General features: G+C 28.2%; 1 long non-coding RNA gene across 1 annotated transcript; it reads right to left on the reverse strand.

Moving 5' to 3' along the window:
* Positions 1-856: 856 nt before the first annotated feature.
* LOC110701399 lies at positions 857-2,265 on the reverse strand. Its single transcript, XR_002507347.1, has 3 exons — positions 1,933-2,265; positions 1,586-1,673; positions 857-1,109 (listed from the first exon to the last, which is right to left on the reverse strand). It is a non-coding gene; the product is annotated as an uncharacterized LOC110701399 (long non-coding RNA).
* Between the last annotated feature and the right edge of the window lie 17,326 nt (positions 2,266-19,591).

The following is a 19,591-nucleotide window of genomic DNA, read 5'->3' on the forward strand; positions in this document are numbered from 1 at the left end:
GGAACTAGTGTTAATAACAAGATTATTGGTGTAGCTAACTAAAGAGTGTTGTCGTATAGTGTTCCTTAGAAGTTATTAGTGTTGTGTACTCTGTACGAAAGTTGGTACAAGCAAGACTGTAGATGATGGTGGTCCGTGGACCTAGCTTATTAATAGATCTAGTAGGGTTAAAAAATTTAATGGACAATTAGACACATAACAACTTGAATATACAAGTATATATATAAGGATGAGAATACATGTATGCATTAGTAGTGCATTACAAGTTCAGATGTCACAACTCCTTATTGTGATGATTATGAATATAGCGGCTAAATGGCTAATCATCCACTACTTTAAGTTTCAATCGTATTATTAGAGAGCTAATTATACATTTTACACGTAATAGAATGAAGTTAGTAGAATATCGGCAAAACAAAAACTTTTGTATACATCCGGTTTACACTAATATTAGTGTACATCGAGCAGTATAGGGGTAACTTTAAGCCAATTTAGGGTAACTTTTTGCCTTTTTATAGGTAACTTTGAACATAATATGATTTTTTTTATAAATCGAACAGGAAAAGTTTTATAAGGGTGATAAAATTACTTTCAATCACTAATAATTGAATTTTAGTCATCAAAAGTGGTCTCTTGTTTTAAAAAGAGAGACCACCTATATCAAATAAATGGTCTCAGCTTTTCAAAAACTAAGACCACCTATTTCAGATAGATGGTCTCAGCTTTTCAAAAACTAAGACCACCTATTTCAAATAGATGGTCTCTTTCTGTTTTCTTTCTTAAAAAAAAGTATTCGTTTTTAATATATACTACGTATATAATTTCAATTAAACAAATACTATATACAACTCCTATATCATTTACAGCAAAAATACATAGATGTAATTCATATTTGCAAAATTTTATACATTTCAATACTCATACAACATACTCATTAATAATACAATCAATATTCTTGCAAAAAATTATACAAACCCCATACTAAAAAATACACAATAATGCTATAATCCAAATTCGATAAAAAAAGGCCTTGTACTTGGTGATCTTGTGCAACAATCTCGCCAGCCGAACTATTTAACAAGTAATCTTCTTCATTTACACTTTTTACCCTGAAATTTTTTCCAAAACATCCAAAATTAACAAATAATAATAATAATAAACGAACAAACATTTGAATTAGCAATTACATTTAAAATTGCAGAAATAAAAAAAGTGAAAATTAAAAACTTAATTCAAAATCAAATCAAAAAACTAGAAAAGACGAATGTAATTTTCTTTGAACACCGTCAATCACACAATCATTGTACCTTAAAAACAACATGCAAGATAACACAATGAAGAATGAACTCATAAATCATCACAACAACCGCAAAATAAAAAAATAAATAATAAATAATATAAATAATAATAAATCATCATCATAACAATTCGCAACAATTAACTAAATAATAAAAAATAAAAACATCAATTAAACACATGAAAATTACCAGCTACAACAAACCTCAAATTAAGCTACAAAAAAACACGAAAACACCCCAAAAAATAAAGAAAATAAAAAAGAATGATAAAAAAAATGAGTTCACACCAAGATGAGTTCCAGGAGCAATAGATCCTCTGTCCGCCTTCCGCCATAAAAGACGATCCAAAAACGTAAGCTGGAGATTAATTGTCTTCTGAGATGACAATTAAAATAGTAGAAAACTATAAACAATAATTTGATTAAAAAAATTTAACACAAATAGATGGAAAAAATCAGATAAAAAACGAAAATTCCATACAAATACTAATAGATCGAAAATGTAGCAAAAAATCAAAATTCCCAACAAAAAGAATAAAATTCAGATAACATAACGAAATTCACAACAAATAATAAGATATAATTGACAATCAAACCACCAAAAACATCAAAAACAATGAATTTGAAATACATACTAGAGGACGGAGATTTGTCGAGCAAATGCTAGAAGGAGAAGAGATCTGGGCATAACTCTCGTGAAGGAGATCAGGGCGGCTGGGCGCAAATCTCGGTGGCTATGAAAGGTGCCAAGGTGGGGTGGCGACCTCTAGTGAACGTAGAGAGAAGAGGAGGAATTTAGGGTTTTACTTTAGTGTGAGATTGAAAGTGAGGGTATTTGTCTGATTATTATTGTTTTAGAAATATTCATTTTTAGAAGAAAAAAAAAAAATTATCTAATCTCAATACTTAATACTTACCCTTTAAATTAGAAATGAATTCGAAATCTAAGGTTTGATTTTTTACACATGGCAATTCGTGTAATACTAGTAGATTAGATCAAGAGTATTTTTAAATTTAATCAATTAATTTAAAAGATGTAGAGACCATTTCTTTTAAATAAATGATCTCTCTTTTTTTTTTTTTTTTTTATTAAAAAAACAGAGATCACTTTTTGTAAATAGTTAATCTCTCTATTTTATTTATTTATTTAATTAAAAAAAAAAGGAGAGACCACTTCTCCTAAATAAATGGTCTCTCTTTTTTAATTTATTTAATTAAAAAAAAGAGAGACCACTTTTTTAAAATAAATGGTCTTTGGTACATTTTCATACCTCTAGGATTATACATAAGAGACTATTTATTTGAAATATGTGGTCTCTTGAATCCAAGAGACCATATATTTATTTAAATGGTCTCTAACTTAAGGTCTCTTTGAGCATTTTTGTAGTAGTGCGAGCTATGTCTTATATATATATATATATATATATATATATATATATATATATATATATATATATATATATATATATATATATATATATATATATATATATATATATATATGCGCAAGTAGATCGAATATGCTTGAGCGTGGTACATTTTTTTTTATTGTGTCGAGTTGAGACAGGAACATGCGGTCTTGTAATTACTTATTTTTACTTCAATAATTCACCATCGATTTGAATGTCATTTATTTTGCATCAACTTTTGTAACATATGCCATTTTATTATTAGTATTTTTTATTATTTTGATGTGTGTTGTCTAAAATAATAAAATAACAAAAAAAAAAACCTACACAATTGAATTAATCATGCAAGAGTAGCTAATTTTTTTTAATTAATTAAAAAACTATTTTTCTTTTATATGTGTTGATTGCTTGTCAATTTTCCTTTGAACCATCAAATTAATATCTTTAATGGCTTATAAGTGATAGATGGCCTTAGTCTTCATATATGAGTATATTATAATCCAAATCAATGAAAAAAAGATCCGATTAGTTGTTAAATAAACTTTCTAATCGGACTGCAACCTTTATAATCGTGACAATTGGCTATGAAGATTCCATCTTTACCAAGGAAATGGCAAGAATCTGAATCTCATTATTATTATTATTAAAGAAAACAAAGTCTATGCACACAGTTGTACACTACACCTGCCTTGGATTTTTTGTACACTACGGAGTACAATTTATTGCTAATATTTAACTTTGATCATCAATATCTCAAAAAAAATTTAATGGAATTGGTGGGGCTCGAACTTGTGACTTTACTACAAAATGTTTGAGGGTAGGGGGATTATCTTACCTCCCCCCTTTACTCTTAAGCGTCGACCTGTATGCGGAACTGGGCTGGCTAAACCTGTGTGAGGTGTCGGTTCAATAGGGTCTTTCATTTTACCTTTTAAAATTTCATCTTACCTAAAAAAAAAAACTCAAATTATAAGAAGTACTGTACATAATGGATTAATGGTATATGAGTTTTTTTTTTTTTCCCTTAACAAGTTTTTATAGGCACTCATTAGATAGAACGATTAATTATCACTTTAAGACATCTCTAATATTACGTGCCAAAATTAATTAATACAGTAATTGGATGGTAATGATGAATACAGACAAATGCGTTGCTTAATTATGGATTAATACATACTTTATAGTTTATATTAGCCTATTAGGTGGACCAATTCTCACAAAACTACATTACAACTTACAAGGTCTACAATTAGTTCTTAATATAATTTGTCAATGACTTTAGAGTGTTTCCCGGAATGCAACTTCATACTTCCTCAGATTAGGGGTACTGTCGGATGTTCCAAATACTATGTACTAACTACTAAGTATGTGTTAAATAATTTAAGTTTCCTCCTTTTATGTTTAAAAAAACTTAATTGCGTGTTGCTAGTGAGAAGGGTTTCCTAATTAATAAATTAAATTTTAGTAGGATGAATTATCTGGCCTCAAACTCTCATTTCATCGATTATCCATTCCATATACATTTGCAATCGATCAATTACTTAGTGACTGAAATAATCTATCTACAAATACGAAACATCTTATATTTTAGCTTCTTTTTATTTAGGGTGTTAAAGAGAATTATCATGGATGAACATCATTGAAGGAATTAACTCAGAGATTTTTAGAAACGCATAAATTGCATATATATAGTATAAGTCATAACTCAGTGCAATTACTATATATGTATGAATGGTCCATCATATAACAAACGTGTTATGTGCGCAACATGTCAATTATGACCAGCAACAATGATATACTATTACGTATCCCTTATGAACTAAAAAAAGCATGATTAGAGAAAGAAAAGGAAAGGAGAATCTCGTTTTCATGTAAAAACTGGTTGCCCCGCTTCTTACTTTTTTTTAGTTATACAACTGTTAATTTTTTAAAGACATTTAATAGTTTGTATGTGTTTTCAATACTTTTGTAGTATAACATAAATTTGTGGGCAAAATTGTAACATAAGTGATAATTAATTAGATGGTTAAACAACGATTTTTCTTCTTAGAGGTTGAGTGTTTGAACCTCTTTGTCCACATATATTATTTTTTTATTAATTAAGTTGAGGCATTATATAGTGCTATTGTTGGTTACATGGGTGACGTGGCATATTGAAAGAGAATTGAGTTGATTACATGGCGTATTAAGAAATTGAGTATATGACGTGGCGCAATGAGGAGTCTATGTGGCAAATAGATGTTTTTAGAAACGCCTTTTAATAGATTAGTATAGATTATACTCACGCAAATTAAATGGGAAAAGTGATCATTCTTAATAAAAAGAACTTCGATTAATTTTTACGACATTTATTGGTAGAGGAATACTCCGTGGATTTTTTTTTAATAAAGATTGATCCAATTCATAAATAAAAAGTTATAATATTTACAAAGACATTTATATCTAATAACTACATGATAATTAAATCAAATAAAAATATTCTTTTATTGGATTGTCAAATGACACTCCTAGCTACGGTAGAGGTGTCAATAATTCGGGAACTCAGGTCACGTTTGGCAAAGTCAATTGGGGTTGTGTCCGAGGAAGTACTAATGTAGGTTTGATATGTATGTGCAAATACATATCAAACATTAAAATATTGAAAAGTATTGTAAAGCACATGGGGGTGGGAGAAAATGAGGAGAGAGATGGGCACGTGGGACCGGTTTTAAATGTACCACTGAAAGCTTATATAATATCATTGACTATGTAGTGATACTATTTCTACACGTAGTTAGTACCATTGAATGAATATACAGTACCATTGAATGAATATATAGTACCACTGAATGTTCAATGATACTATTTGATCATCTAGTGATACTATTAATCACCCAGTGGTACACTTAAATTCAGCACATGGGGGTGAGAGAAAGGAGGAGAAAGATGGGTAAATTTCATGCGAAATGTCTCTTATGCCCCTTGATATATATGTATGTCCAGGTACCTATCAAACCTCCCTTTGGAAGGCCTCGGTTGTGTCCATACGAGAATCTAAATTAGGTATTTTTTGAGTGAAATCAATTTGTGCTGGCCGGTTAAGTTTTTGACACCAATCCTACCTCCATCCTATGCTTATACTTGTGCATATGCGGTATAAAGTAATATTATTGCTAAGGAAAATTTGCAAATTGCAGCCATTTAAAGTTCGTATTTTGCAAATTACATCCATTTAAATTTTTTTTTTGCAAATTGCGGCCTAAAAGTTCGTATAAATTGTAAATTGCAGTCCGATTCAATTTTTTCATCGGTTTACATGTTGAAAAATATTCGGTTAAGGTTTTAGGGGTCATTTTAGCCCTTAGGGGCCCGAATTGAGCTCGGAATCAGCAAAAAATTAACGTAAGTGTCTCATATTTACAGTTTCCCACAAATCGATACATTTTTGTTACGCAAAACGAGATACTTACGTTATTTTTTTGCTAATTCCGAGCTCAATTCGGGTCTCTAAGGACTAAAATGACCCCTAAAACCTTAGCCGAAGATTTTTCAACATGTAAACCGATGAAAAAAAAATTAAATCGGGCTGCAATTTACAATTTATAGGAACTTTTGGGCTGCAATTTGCAAAAATAAAATTTAAATGGCTGCAATTTGCAAAATACGAACTTTAAATGGCTGCAATTTGCAAATTTTCCTATTGCTAAACTATAAAATAATTGGTAAAAAAAAAAAAAAAAAAAAAAAAACCGTACATATTCTACTATATGGATCTACTATTAGAAGACACAATCCGTTGTTGGCAATAAGGGCATAATGTCATATTCATAACATCAACCTCCTTATTGCTTTAATTAATTTCATCTGAAACTAATTATATGTTTGGTTATCTCGTGCACTCTTTCATAATTAAGGATGTAACGTGAACTTAATTACTCAAAATACCCTGTAAGGATACTGAGTGGTGTTGTGTTGATTAATGCGGAACAAGTCAATGAAAATTAATTGAGAACGGGAAAATAAAAGCAACAAAGAATATAAACAAATTAAAGAACACAAGGATTTACGTGATTTAGTCAAATTAAACATACTTCCACTGTCCACGTGTGAGGAATAATTGATCGAAACTATCGATCTATAGCTCGGGAGCTAGATCCAACCTACCGCAAGCTCCTTAAGGCCAAGTTAAGCTATAGCTCATCACTCGCCTAGAGCTGTAGCTCGATGCTTCTATGTTGATGAAGCTCACTCATCTAGAGCTATAGCTCACCCTTCATCGAAACTTTAATTTCTTGTCTGCGCACTACTCCTTTGCTCGTTACTTTGAAAACCAATTCAAGACATATTATTTCAACATACTCCTTCTATGACTAAATCAACTAGGGCAACTAATACAAGTTAGAAGTGACAAATACTTCAATTATTTTAATTTCTAGTTTCCTTTCTTCTTTTCCTTTACTTTTTGATATGACGAGTGACATGAGACAACCAATTCAAGTCTTAATCTTTGTACTGCCTAAACTTTATTCATCACTTGTCGGCCAAATAAACTGAAGTACTTATTTATCATAAATAAACAATAATTTTAAATTTAGGTTTTTTCTAGTGGATCTTATTATTCATTTTCCACTTTAAACCAACTACCCTAAATATATTGCGAGAACTAAACTAATAATTTGTAGATAAAGTTCTCATACCATTCTCTCCCCACATCCTACAATTTCAAGGATTGATTTTAATAAGAATAGTCATTATTCAACTCGGATTAAAAAGTACAGAAGAATTTTTTTTATATAGATTTTCGTACAGTAACATTTTAACAAGAATGCATATGGAATTCAATTTAATTCTCGGAATAACAAATATAACTTTGATCATATTCATTAGTTCATGTATGTAGTACAACGTATATTCATATAAAAAGCAAAATTATAAATTTTATAAGTGATCCAAGTTGTCGGAAAAGGTTAAAAGCCCTACTATTTGCATGAAATAACTAGGGCCTAGGGGTTACAATGATTGTGCACAAAATGCACAATTGATTAGGTGCTAATCTAGGTGTATCCGAGAAATTCAAATCTTGCATATGAGTAACAAAATTAAAAGGGTATTTGGGTAATTTTCTTAATTTACTCATAATTTTTTTTTATTTATAATTTTTTTTTTTTTTACAAAACTCATAAATTTTGTTTCCTTTCCTTTACTATTTTTTCTTCTAGAATGCAAACTTGAGTCCTCATCCACCATAGACTTTTCTCCCTTGTTAAACCTCCTTCTCCTTCAATTAATCACCTTGCTACTTACAAAAAAATTAAATTATATACAACACAAAATTACACTACTATACTACATAAATTAAAAGATATTTTCAATGGAATCTTCAACTTTTTTCCCACATGTATTTTTTTTTTTTTTTGTTTATCACATTTTATGTATATATATTATATGGAATGGATCAAAAAAATATCAAACTGTTTTGCAAACAAAGATACTCTATATTTAAGAAGATTTTATTTTTCTTTTTTTTGAAGGGAAGATTTTATTTTTCTTTATTTCACACGATTTTGGATTTAGATTCCAAGTTCAAATTATATGCTAGCTAAAATTAAAATCAAACCATTGACTTTTGATTAGGGACATAGTTTATGGGATTCCCCCATTTGATGGGTACAATAAAATCAAACCAAAATTTAAGGAATCATGCTCCTAGAAATAATCAATGAGAAATTACTTTATACTACCTCCGTTACATATTATTTGCAACAATTTGACATAAACTAGAGAGGAAAAATGTCTAATCGTTGCAAATAAATATAACAGAGGTATTATAAATAAATTATTTAGTAAGTATGTAGAATGCTACTTTCTAAAAAAAAAGTATGAAGAAGGCTACAAGAATCAAGGTTGAAGATATAAAGACCGAGTCAAAAGATGAATCTTTTGGGAGGATCTAGTTAACTTTCGATATTACATTAGGAGTTTTCTTCACAAGAAGAGTCTTCTAATACAATGTTTACTTTTTCGTTACCTTTACATAATAAATCAACAAACAAGATAAATACAATCAAAATATACAAATTAAAGTGAAAATTAATTAATTAATTGCCAAGTTTATGTAATTAAAACAAGCTTAATTAATCAATCAAAGAAGAAGAGAGAAATTAATTAAAGAGTCTAAAATCTTACAAACTAATATACTATAATTATAAGATCAAAAGATCCCCATTTTTATCAATTCTCTCAATTTCTCACAACAATCAAACAAAAAAGAGATTAAAAACAAGAAGGAATTTTGATCAAGAGAGAGAAATAGAGAGAAAAGATGTAGAGAGAAAGCCAAGCATCAGACTTGCCTAGAGGTCAACATTCCCTCCAAGATCATGCATTTATTACCATCATCATCATCATCATCATACATAACATGCTTTGTTTTAAAGCTTTATCCTTTGATGAAATTTCTTCTTCACATCATCATCATTGTACATAACATGATCATCAACACCCATAACTTTTCGCTTCATTCTGCTATGATGTATGGATGAGATTTGAACTCGTAACCTTTTTTCTAAACTTGAACTTAGCTTGTACACCATCTTTTTTCTTCTTAGATCTTCTTCTTTTTCTTCTTCTTGTTCTTTACCTTGGACGATTATTAAGATTAGCAATGGATGATTAAGATGATAAAGAAGAGATTAAATTGTAATTAATTACAAGGTAGCTTAGAGATGAGAAAAATGAGAGATGTAGAAAGTTTAGAACTAACCGAGTAGGAGGCCGGGTTATAAATATAGTAGCATTCATGTATTGGTTAAAACTAAATAAAATAATAGTATGTTCCTATGATTTAAAATCTCCAAAGAAGGTGGGGTTATTAAAAACAAGAAAGAATAAAAGCTCCTTGCCTAAAAAAATGAAAGAATTATGTTATGAGACTACTACATAAATAAAGGGCCTACTTTCACATGTTTTTGCAGTACATGAATAGAGATGGGAGATGAAATGAAGAATCTCTCTCTAAATTTTGAGGTTGGCATGGGATCAAAGTGGGAACCTAAGATGAACCAATTAGTGAATTCAAATTTATGTTGGGTCCATCCTAACAAATAGTAAAAAAGTTAAAAATAAAAAGTTTTTTTTTAAAAAAAAAAATTTAAAAATTAAGGATAACATCTATGGTATAATAATTGGTTGTACCATATATATATATATATATATATATATATATATATATATATATATATATATATATATATATATATATATATATATATATATATATATATATATATAGTTACAGTACATACAATAACATGATACAATTTGGGTTATATCTTGACTTATCTAATTATTTACGGTAATTTGGAAGAATAAATGATAAAAAAATAAATTTAAAATCTCAGAGGCACATACAATAATTATTTTGTACAACAAAGTTCACCAAATTTGGACATTAATCTAGAAAGTTGTTATTAAAGAAAAGTTGAAATAATGAAGGTTCAAGACTTGTAATATAAGTTTATATTTTGTTAGTTGATTAAATTTATTAAGGTGGTAAGGTTAAATCGTGGAAGAATGTTAGATCCACCAAAGGGTTAAAAACAAAATACTCGTAAAAGGAAAGCCCTCAAATATGCCCCTTTTTTTATACCTCAATTAACAACTACGAACATGAAAACAAAGCGACACCCTCTACTCGTTCCACGCTTCCACCACCTCAATCTCATCTTAAATTTACCAGTAATGAAAAGAGTATTGAAAATTAATAAATTTGTATTCATTTTTACTCAACAAGATTTAATTGTACTTAACCTCGGTTATAAGAAAATTACTCTTGAGCAAAAATTCTAAAAGATGAGAAAGTGGAAATTAGACACGCGTACAATGTTTGGGTGACAAAAGATAAGTTGAAAGGTCAATTTGTAACCTACTAATTGCACTGTAAACAAGTTAAAGCTACAAAAGAAAGCTTAATAGTCTAAACTATATGAATTTGTACATTATTATTTCTTATTGTTTGTAATAATAGTACACTATTAGTATGTTGTTTAGTCATACTTTTTGACATTATTGACATATTTGTTACATCACTTTAGTTGGAGTATTTGGATCTATGTATGCCACGTATGTAGGGTCCAACATCATTAATTAACGGATACTAATTAATTACTAAACATATTATGGACAAAACAATTATTAGTTCTTGTCTAATTATTATTATATAAAACCAAATGTATAAAGGTAGTCGTATCATTCCAAGATTAGCTCGAATGGCTAGCATTTAGCTAGCTAAAGAGTACGGAATCCTTCATCCATTCCTTAAACATTATATTGTCCTATTTAGCTTTTTACAGTTTTCAAAATACACTTGAGATCATAATTATCTTTAATTTTATAGACGTATAAATTATAAAAATATAATACTCAAATGATCATAGATGTTGAATTGGATTTAATAATATTTCACATAACTGCATATAAATTTCTTATAGTTAATTAGAATTTTGGTTTTAAAATATAAGTTTATGCAGCGAAATATTTAAAGAACAAACAAAGGACTCAAGGAATTATATATTTCTTTATATCATTTACATTGCTACTAAAGCAATACTTATATTACACAATTAATCCAACTTATATTCTTAATTCCATAAACTAACATCATTTGATCGAAGTGCTTTCATCAAAATCAAGACACACATACATTCTATTTCGATAAAGGAACATAGATATAAGCCACACATACTTGCATTAGTTTAACTGTTAGTCTTAATTTGTCGGCAGAACATGCACTTGAAAAGTATAATTAGAATAGTATTAACAATAAAATATAATTAGGGTAAATTATTACTACCAATGCTAAGTCTTATTGGGTTGCCTTTTCTTGTGTACTAGATTAATTACTATATTGAAACAGACAAAAGTTCATGGCCTCATGTTAAACTTATTTAATCTAGGCCTAAATAAAGAGTTCATTTGTTAAAATTAAGGGTTTTATTTATTTCATATTATATTTCCTACTTTGATCTATTATAATAATAATTAAAAAAAAAAGTTCTCCTACATCAATGGGTTGTTCTAATTACATGTTTTTTTAATTTTACTTATCTAAATTAATTTAAATTTAATTAAACCTTAGTTCTCCTGAATTTGTTTTTTATTTTATTAACCATAGAAGAAGGAAAAATAAATCAGGTGTTTCAAAAAAAAAAAAAAAGAAAAAAAAAAAGATAAATTAATTGTGTTTTTCTTGCAAAATCTCACTTTAGTAATCTTTGCTTTGGGCGTTTCTAATTTATGAATCCAATAAAATTGATAAAACGATTAATTTAATCCAGGGTACCTCAACCTAGATAACTACTCCAATAAATTGTGTGGATGTACAACACTTTATAAGTCAAGGGGATAGCTCAAATTAAATCTTTTCTATAGTAAAAAATATAATCTACCTAAAAGTATGATTATAAATGATGAATTGCTCATAACCCATAAAGAAAAGATTTATCCCAACTTAATCAAAGTGATATTCACCTTAATAAATTGATGTATATATATCTATAAACGTTGTACTCCCAATATTTTAGTAGAGCTATAAAATAAAAATGCTACATGCTTTTAAAAGATTAGGTTGTAGAGCACCCAAATTCTTATCACCAAAATGCAATTATTGATTCAAGCAAGAATTTATAGTAAGACTTTTCTTATATCAATATTAAAACTTTTTATTGTAATATACCTACATTATCCAAATTAGATTCGAGCTATTTTCAACTTAATTTTATAGATATCTTATATTCATGTAATTATTAGAATAGATTTACTTTTTATTAAACTAATAATAATTTGGTTTCTTTCTTCTTTTATAGGTGACTTTTGTGGAAAAAAGAGAGGTAACTCCATCCAATGACAGAAGTCACGTGACCTAAATTCGTACACGCATAAATACTACAAACGTACATGCATCTCTCTTATTCTTATCCACCAAACTATAAAACCATTGGTGAAAGGTGAATAAATATAAAGAGGCTTTTGCATTGGTCCAAAAGCTCACTACAATGAAATTGGCGATTCTTGCGGATGAGAAAAGGGAAATAATTCCTTAAATTGACTCAACTAATGGCCCAATGGGAACTTGTTCAATGATTTGATCAACTACCCATTACAATAGTGCTCAAATTTAGGATTAGCCGGTTGATTATGGTGTATTCTATTCGTCTTATTAGAAGAAGTTTAAGGTACGTAATAAAAACTGATAGTATAATTAATCAGGAGTATATTAAAGGTGAAATCACCTTTTTTTTCTTTTTTTTGGGTGGGGCCGTGGGGGAGGGTGAAAGAAAATTTGTAGTTGTTTTTTATTGAATCCACACAATTTAGCTAATAGGTCGAACATGATATCTTGAGACAATATATTTTGTTAAGTGATATGAAAATCAACGCATATCTTGTGATATTGTGTAAAAAAAAAAAAAAAAATTGAGTGGGGTTGTGACCCTTGTAGGTAATGTAAGTTTGGTGTAATTTAAGATTGAGTTGGTTAACCATGTTTTATAGGTTTGAGCCAATTTTGTCAAAATTATGTTTTAAGAGATCCCTACTTTTAGGCTATCATATACTTCAATCTATAGTTAAGATTTCCAATAACACACAGAGTATGTTCATGATACTTTCATACCAAAATCACAAATTAACTATTATAAATACCACCATTCATTAGCCTTTTCTTTTATGATCATACTGATTTACGCTAGAGTAGAAAACTTAACTAGAAAGAAACTAAAGGGTGAGGATAGTTTTTTTTTTTTTTGGATACTAAAATCACCTCATCCCACATAATATAATCACCAACTTTCAACATAGAGTCATCTTGATGCTTCTTCAGTTCTTCCCCACCACCACCATACCAAAAAGAATGGAAAAGGATAAAAATAAATAAATAAATAAAAGACCATTAATTAGGGAGTACTATTTTGCAAAGAAAATTATAATACTACTCGTACGTAATTAAAATCATTACAAATAATAATATGCATGACATCATTACATATGTACGATTAATACGAAGTACATGTATGAGGCCTTCCAAAGGGAGGTTAGTTATGTATGATTAAATGCATAACGAGGGGCATGGGTGTCATTTCACGTAAATGCATTTATGAATTTAGAGTAGTACCATTGGGTGATCAATTGTATCACTAGATGATTAAATGGTATCATTGAACATTTCAGTGGTATTATTTATGTATGTAGTGGTACTATATATTCATTCAGTGATACTCACTATGTGTAGAAATAATATCACTACGGTAGAAATAGTATCACTACATAGTCAATGGTACTATTTAAGCTTTTAACGATACATTTAAAAACTGACCCCACTTACCCATCTCTCTCCTCCTTTCTCTCACCCCCATGTACTTTTTAATATTATAATATTTGTTATGCATTTGCAAATGCATAACTAACCTTCCTCACTACTTCCTTGTACATGTATATAGTAATACGCCAAGGTGGTCCAATAATGCTAACCCATGTACGTTAATTCCAAGCTGAATCACATCATATGCAAGAAAAAAATAGTAAAAAAAATAAAAGTAAAAATAAAAATAAAATAAAAGTTATTAACAATAAACAGAAAACAGTTTTCATCATGAAAAAAAAATTATTATAGGGTACCAATGAGAGAAGAACAGCTGGAATTTCCCAAAAAGGGGACCATTATCCGTACGAAATTGCATGCCCTACGATCGACTATACTATAAAGGGAATAGCCAGAGTAGAGTAGTAGACTAGTAGTTTACCCTATTAAAAAATAATAATAATAAAAATAAAAAAATATGAAAACTGTCATAAGGAAAAATGTTAGTTGGAAAAGATTAAAAGAGGAAAAAAGATGGTGGTAATTATTAAGGCTTAATATGGTTTTCATCATTATATTCATTGTGAGAATTAACGATGGAAGGAAGTAGACAAGGAGGATAAACAATGATTTAATGATTCATACACTTGTGAGTTTTGACCACATTTTTTTTAACCACATATTTCATTAGAGTATCTTCTTTGGTTATTCAAGCTATTAAAAAAAAAAAAAAAATTCTTCTTTGGTTATTGGTACTAGGGCTGGCAATCCCTGATCGGATAACATACGACCTATTTAATTACTCGTTAAATATTTGATATATGTTTCGATATCTCTTTATTTTTTTAAGAATGATACATTATCGTCCATTTTACAAGTACAAGGGACAACTATCAATTTCAAAATTAATCAATGTATGAAGAATACTGTATATGTAAAAGTAAACTATATGCGAACGTCAATAAAATGTGGGATAATTTTCTTCTGATCTAAGGGTCATCATCTAATAATAATGGTACAACGTCTTTGTTGTACATTTAAATCTCAAAATACAATGAAAATTCAACATTGAAATTTAAATACAAAAAATAAAAATAAAATAAAATAAAATAAAATAAACCCTAGAAAATCAATGGCCTAAGTTTTTTGGAGAAGGAAGATGTGAAGGGAATGGGACTTCACATGTCTCATATTATAATTTATAAATATAGTCACATGCTTGATTACCTTTTGGGCCCATGCAATGGAAATCTTCAAAATTGAGGTTATCTTATCCAAAAAATTTAAAATTAAACACTTAACTTACATTACATTAATTTTGACCTTGCAAAGCTTACCTAAATTATGTAGGTAGTATATACATATATATTTAGAATATACAACTAAAAATCCATTATACGTAGTACATACTATATCTTCAATATCATGTACGTAAATCCTAAGAGAATGAGTCAATGAGACACAACTATTTTAAAAACTTCGTTTTCAGCAATTTTATCTCCTTAATTGTTTTTCTATGAACAATACATGAAATTTCCTCTAAAAGTCTGTTTTTCATTTGTAAATTGAGCTCAAACCAAAAATTGATTTTAATTTTTGAGAAAATTAAATATTAGAAATTCATGACCAATACAAAGTAGCCAATTTTACAACTTTACAAGATACAAAGTTGAAATCAGAACCTTAAATTTTCAAACTAGTACTCAATAACATAGGATAGATTAATGACAAAATCAACATTACTACAGAATTTGGTCCACCAAGAGTTGACTAAGCTTGTGATTGGCATTCTTTGAAGATAAAAGACTTAAAAAGACAATTCATTATCAAGTGAATCAATACAACTACACAAGTCTCCAAAATTACTAGACACTCTTTTTTGCTGTGATTATCTCTTTAATGTTCCTATAAAAACAACAGTAAAGTCTTGGTTCCAAAATGATTTGAGGTCAGGTAACATGAATTGTTATAAATATCGTATGATTTAAAGCAAGGACACAATAAAATAATCATTTGAAAGAGTTTGAAAAAAAGTGAGTAAAGTAAGCAAATAAAAGAGCATTCATGAAAAAATAAGAAAGTTTTAGAAGAAAACCAAGAATTAAATTCAAAATGAATCATTTGGATTTAAGTTATTTAATACGCCACTATACAACACAAGTAGAAGTTTATATGAAATACGTATGACTTAACCCAAAGATCATAAATGATAGATACCTATATAATCTACAAACAAAAAGCTCATTTTTAATGCAATCGCGATCTAGCAAATAGCAATCACAAATTTACAAGAATGAAGAAGTACTTAGTGACCAATAATCTAATTGTGAACAAAATTTCACTTTCAAGAGCATTTTGATATTTTTCTTGTAACCCTAAAATTTGAAAGTAAGCTATTTAAAGAAAGGTGGTCCAATTTACATTACCAATTTTGTAATGGCTATCAAATATCACTACCTTCAAATAATCAAAAAATTATTTAATATAAATATAATACTAATATTCGTATTAGAAGTATAATGGTCTTGAAAATGATAAGTGAAGACAAGAAGAAAATGACAATTTGTTGCCAAGTGCAAATGGACCGACCACCGGCGGCTAGCCAGTTGCCGACTGCTCAAAGTAAAAATAATATTTTTTTAAAAAAATAATCCTTTCTCCCTTCCTTTTTGTTGGGGAAACATTTGCTTTGATCGAGACTTTGAGAGTGAGGGATAACTTAAGAGGTTAGAGTTCTCCTCCCGATTTCAAGAGATCTTGGGATCGCTTCTCATTCTCCGCCCTTGTGGCTCTCTAAACACAAAAAAAAACACTTGCTTTCATTGGCCTCTAATTTTATGCTTTTAACCATTAATAAATCTAAAATTTAATATTCGTACAATTTAGAAAAAAATAATCATTTATATATAGAGTACTTTGATGTTCTAATTTGAATTTTCTAAATTGCGATTGAATAACTAGATTAAGTCCTGTGTCATGCACAATTTTTACAAAAAATTTTAACGTTAATTCAAAATCTATAAAAAAAATATTTTTCATATTTTCAATTGTTAAAAATATTTGAATTTTAATTTATACCTAGAATGAGTCCCGAATTTGAATTATCTTAAAGGGTAAACTAGGAGAAACATCTAAATATATATATATATATATATATATATATATATATATATATATGTATAATAATATTTTATACAATAAAAAAAATGTAATATATATTTTTCTTAGGAAGTCAATCAAAATTATATACAAAAATCAATTTTTTTTTAAGAAGTGAATTAAAAAAAAATGGAGGGAAAAAACAACACCAGGAAGTGACACATGTCATTCTTGGTGTCTGCTTTAACATTATGTTATTGATTCAAGTCTAGGCTAACTTAATAATTTGATTTAACTGAATTTTGGCCTTATAATTTTTTTTTTGTCTGATTTTAAACAATTAATAATAATAAGTGAAGCCATTGTATGCAATATATAGTAATCAAATCCAATTCATCTAACACAATGATATATATATAAATAAAATAATTAATATATAAGAAATTTGGTTAAGATATTTATTGTAAAGTTTTAAAGCTCAAAAGGCAAATATTGCAATCAAAAGAGATTGAAATACTTCCTCCATTAATGGTTAATTGCAACAAAAAGGTATTATTTGTGAGATATAAAATATCAATAAATCTTGCGTGAACCTGGTGTACAATAATATTATTGTGGACCTAAGGTTTATACACACGTAACTGACATTATATTCAACATAGTGACCTCTAATTATATTATAGTAACTTTATTTTTAACATAGTAACCTTTTTTAAAACATGTGTGACCTTTAATATTATTATGAATTTAAAGTACGAAATTATGTTGAATAATAACCTAATTTTAACATTATGATCTTTTTTATTCATATTGACCATTATATTAAAAATTTCATTAAAAAAAGTTAAGCTGTTATAGCTTTTATAATGTCACACTAACTTTTATTTCAACATAATAACCTTTATTTTAATATAGTGACTTTTTTTTATTAATAAAACAATCATATTGTCTCTAATGTTAGTGGTGCACAATAAATTAGTGTGAACTAGGTCCATTTAAGAATTTGTAATAAAATATTCCTTTATTGTAATTAATCATTAACGAGGAAGTATGTAAGTGAGAATATTAATATATTATTTTCGTAATAAAATAACGTTATTTTTTATATTTTAATTTTTTTTTAAAAAAAAATTCACTATGTCCGTACAATTGATCTACTTACTACAAGAGTCCCCACAATATCATGACATCCACCAAGCATAAATCTTCATTCGACAAACCTAACTTCCTTTTCCTTTATTTTTTACATGAATCTTTGAGAAAAAACTTTATTGTGGTGGCCCATAACAATTCATGAGTCGTGCCAACCTAGTCACTAGTTCTTGTTTCAAATAAAAAACAACCAAGAGAAAAGTGAAATTAATTAATTTAATTAGTTTTATTTTAAGAAATAAATTAAATTAATTTATTATGTTAATTAATTTAATTAGTTTAATACTCCGTAGAAGTAATGTCAAAAAAACAAATAAAGCTATGCGTAAGCTCAATTATTATAGCGTTACCTAATTGTTGGATGCAATATAAAAAAGTTGATGGTTTTTAATGAATGGACCAAGTGCATTCAACTTTTAACAATCCCCCCTCTCTCAACCTTATTTTAATAAACAATCTTTGGTTTAATTTAAATTAAACTTTACAAGGTTCGCAAATCTTATTGCTTTGAGGATGGATAGATAATTGGATATTGAATATGCATTATATATAATATTTTTATATAATGGGTGTATACATAATCAACAAGGTTAAACATATCAAATATAATACTCCGTATATTATTCTAAATTTTATAAAAGTCACTTCAAATCACAACAAAGTTAGCATCGTAAACCTATTCCAAGTATATGCAATTAAGTCAATTCATGAGGAGGTGAATTTCAACTAACTTATTTAGTTTAAGTCTTAAAACGCAGTACTCAATATATAAGATTGAATCATGTACATACATATAAAAGAAAAGGAATAAACAAAAGAGATGTAAACTTTATGAAGAGGTGAATTTAAATTAGATAAGGTTTTAAAATGTGGTGCTTAGAATATAGGATTGAATCATGTACATACACCAAAGAAAAAGAATAAACAAAAAAGTCAACTTTATATAAAGAGAAATCAAATCACATAAAAGTCAACTTCATATAGAGGGTGACCAAGTCATTGACCAAGATTTTGTTCTCTGAAAACTAAGGTGTTCAAAGATGATAACCAATGTGACAACTATTAACAACAGTAAATTAGGATAAAAAGCTTAATTAACATGCTGATTAATTCTGACAACTGCAGAAATTGGTACTTGGGAGCGATAAACCTGAACTCACCAAACAGGAAAACAGTAAGTAAACTGAAGTACTGAGAGTTAACTTATCAAGTTCTGCTGAACAAAAAACAAAAAAAAAAAAAAAAAAAAAAAAAAAAAAAAAAAAAAAAACCCTGTGGTAGAAAACTAGATAGGAGATG

Source organism: Chenopodium quinoa, unplaced genomic scaffold (assembly GCF_001683475.1).
Source record: "Chenopodium quinoa cultivar QQ74 unplaced genomic scaffold, ASM168347v1, whole genome shotgun sequence".
NCBI lineage: Eukaryota > Viridiplantae > Streptophyta > Magnoliopsida > Caryophyllales > Amaranthaceae > Chenopodium > Chenopodium quinoa.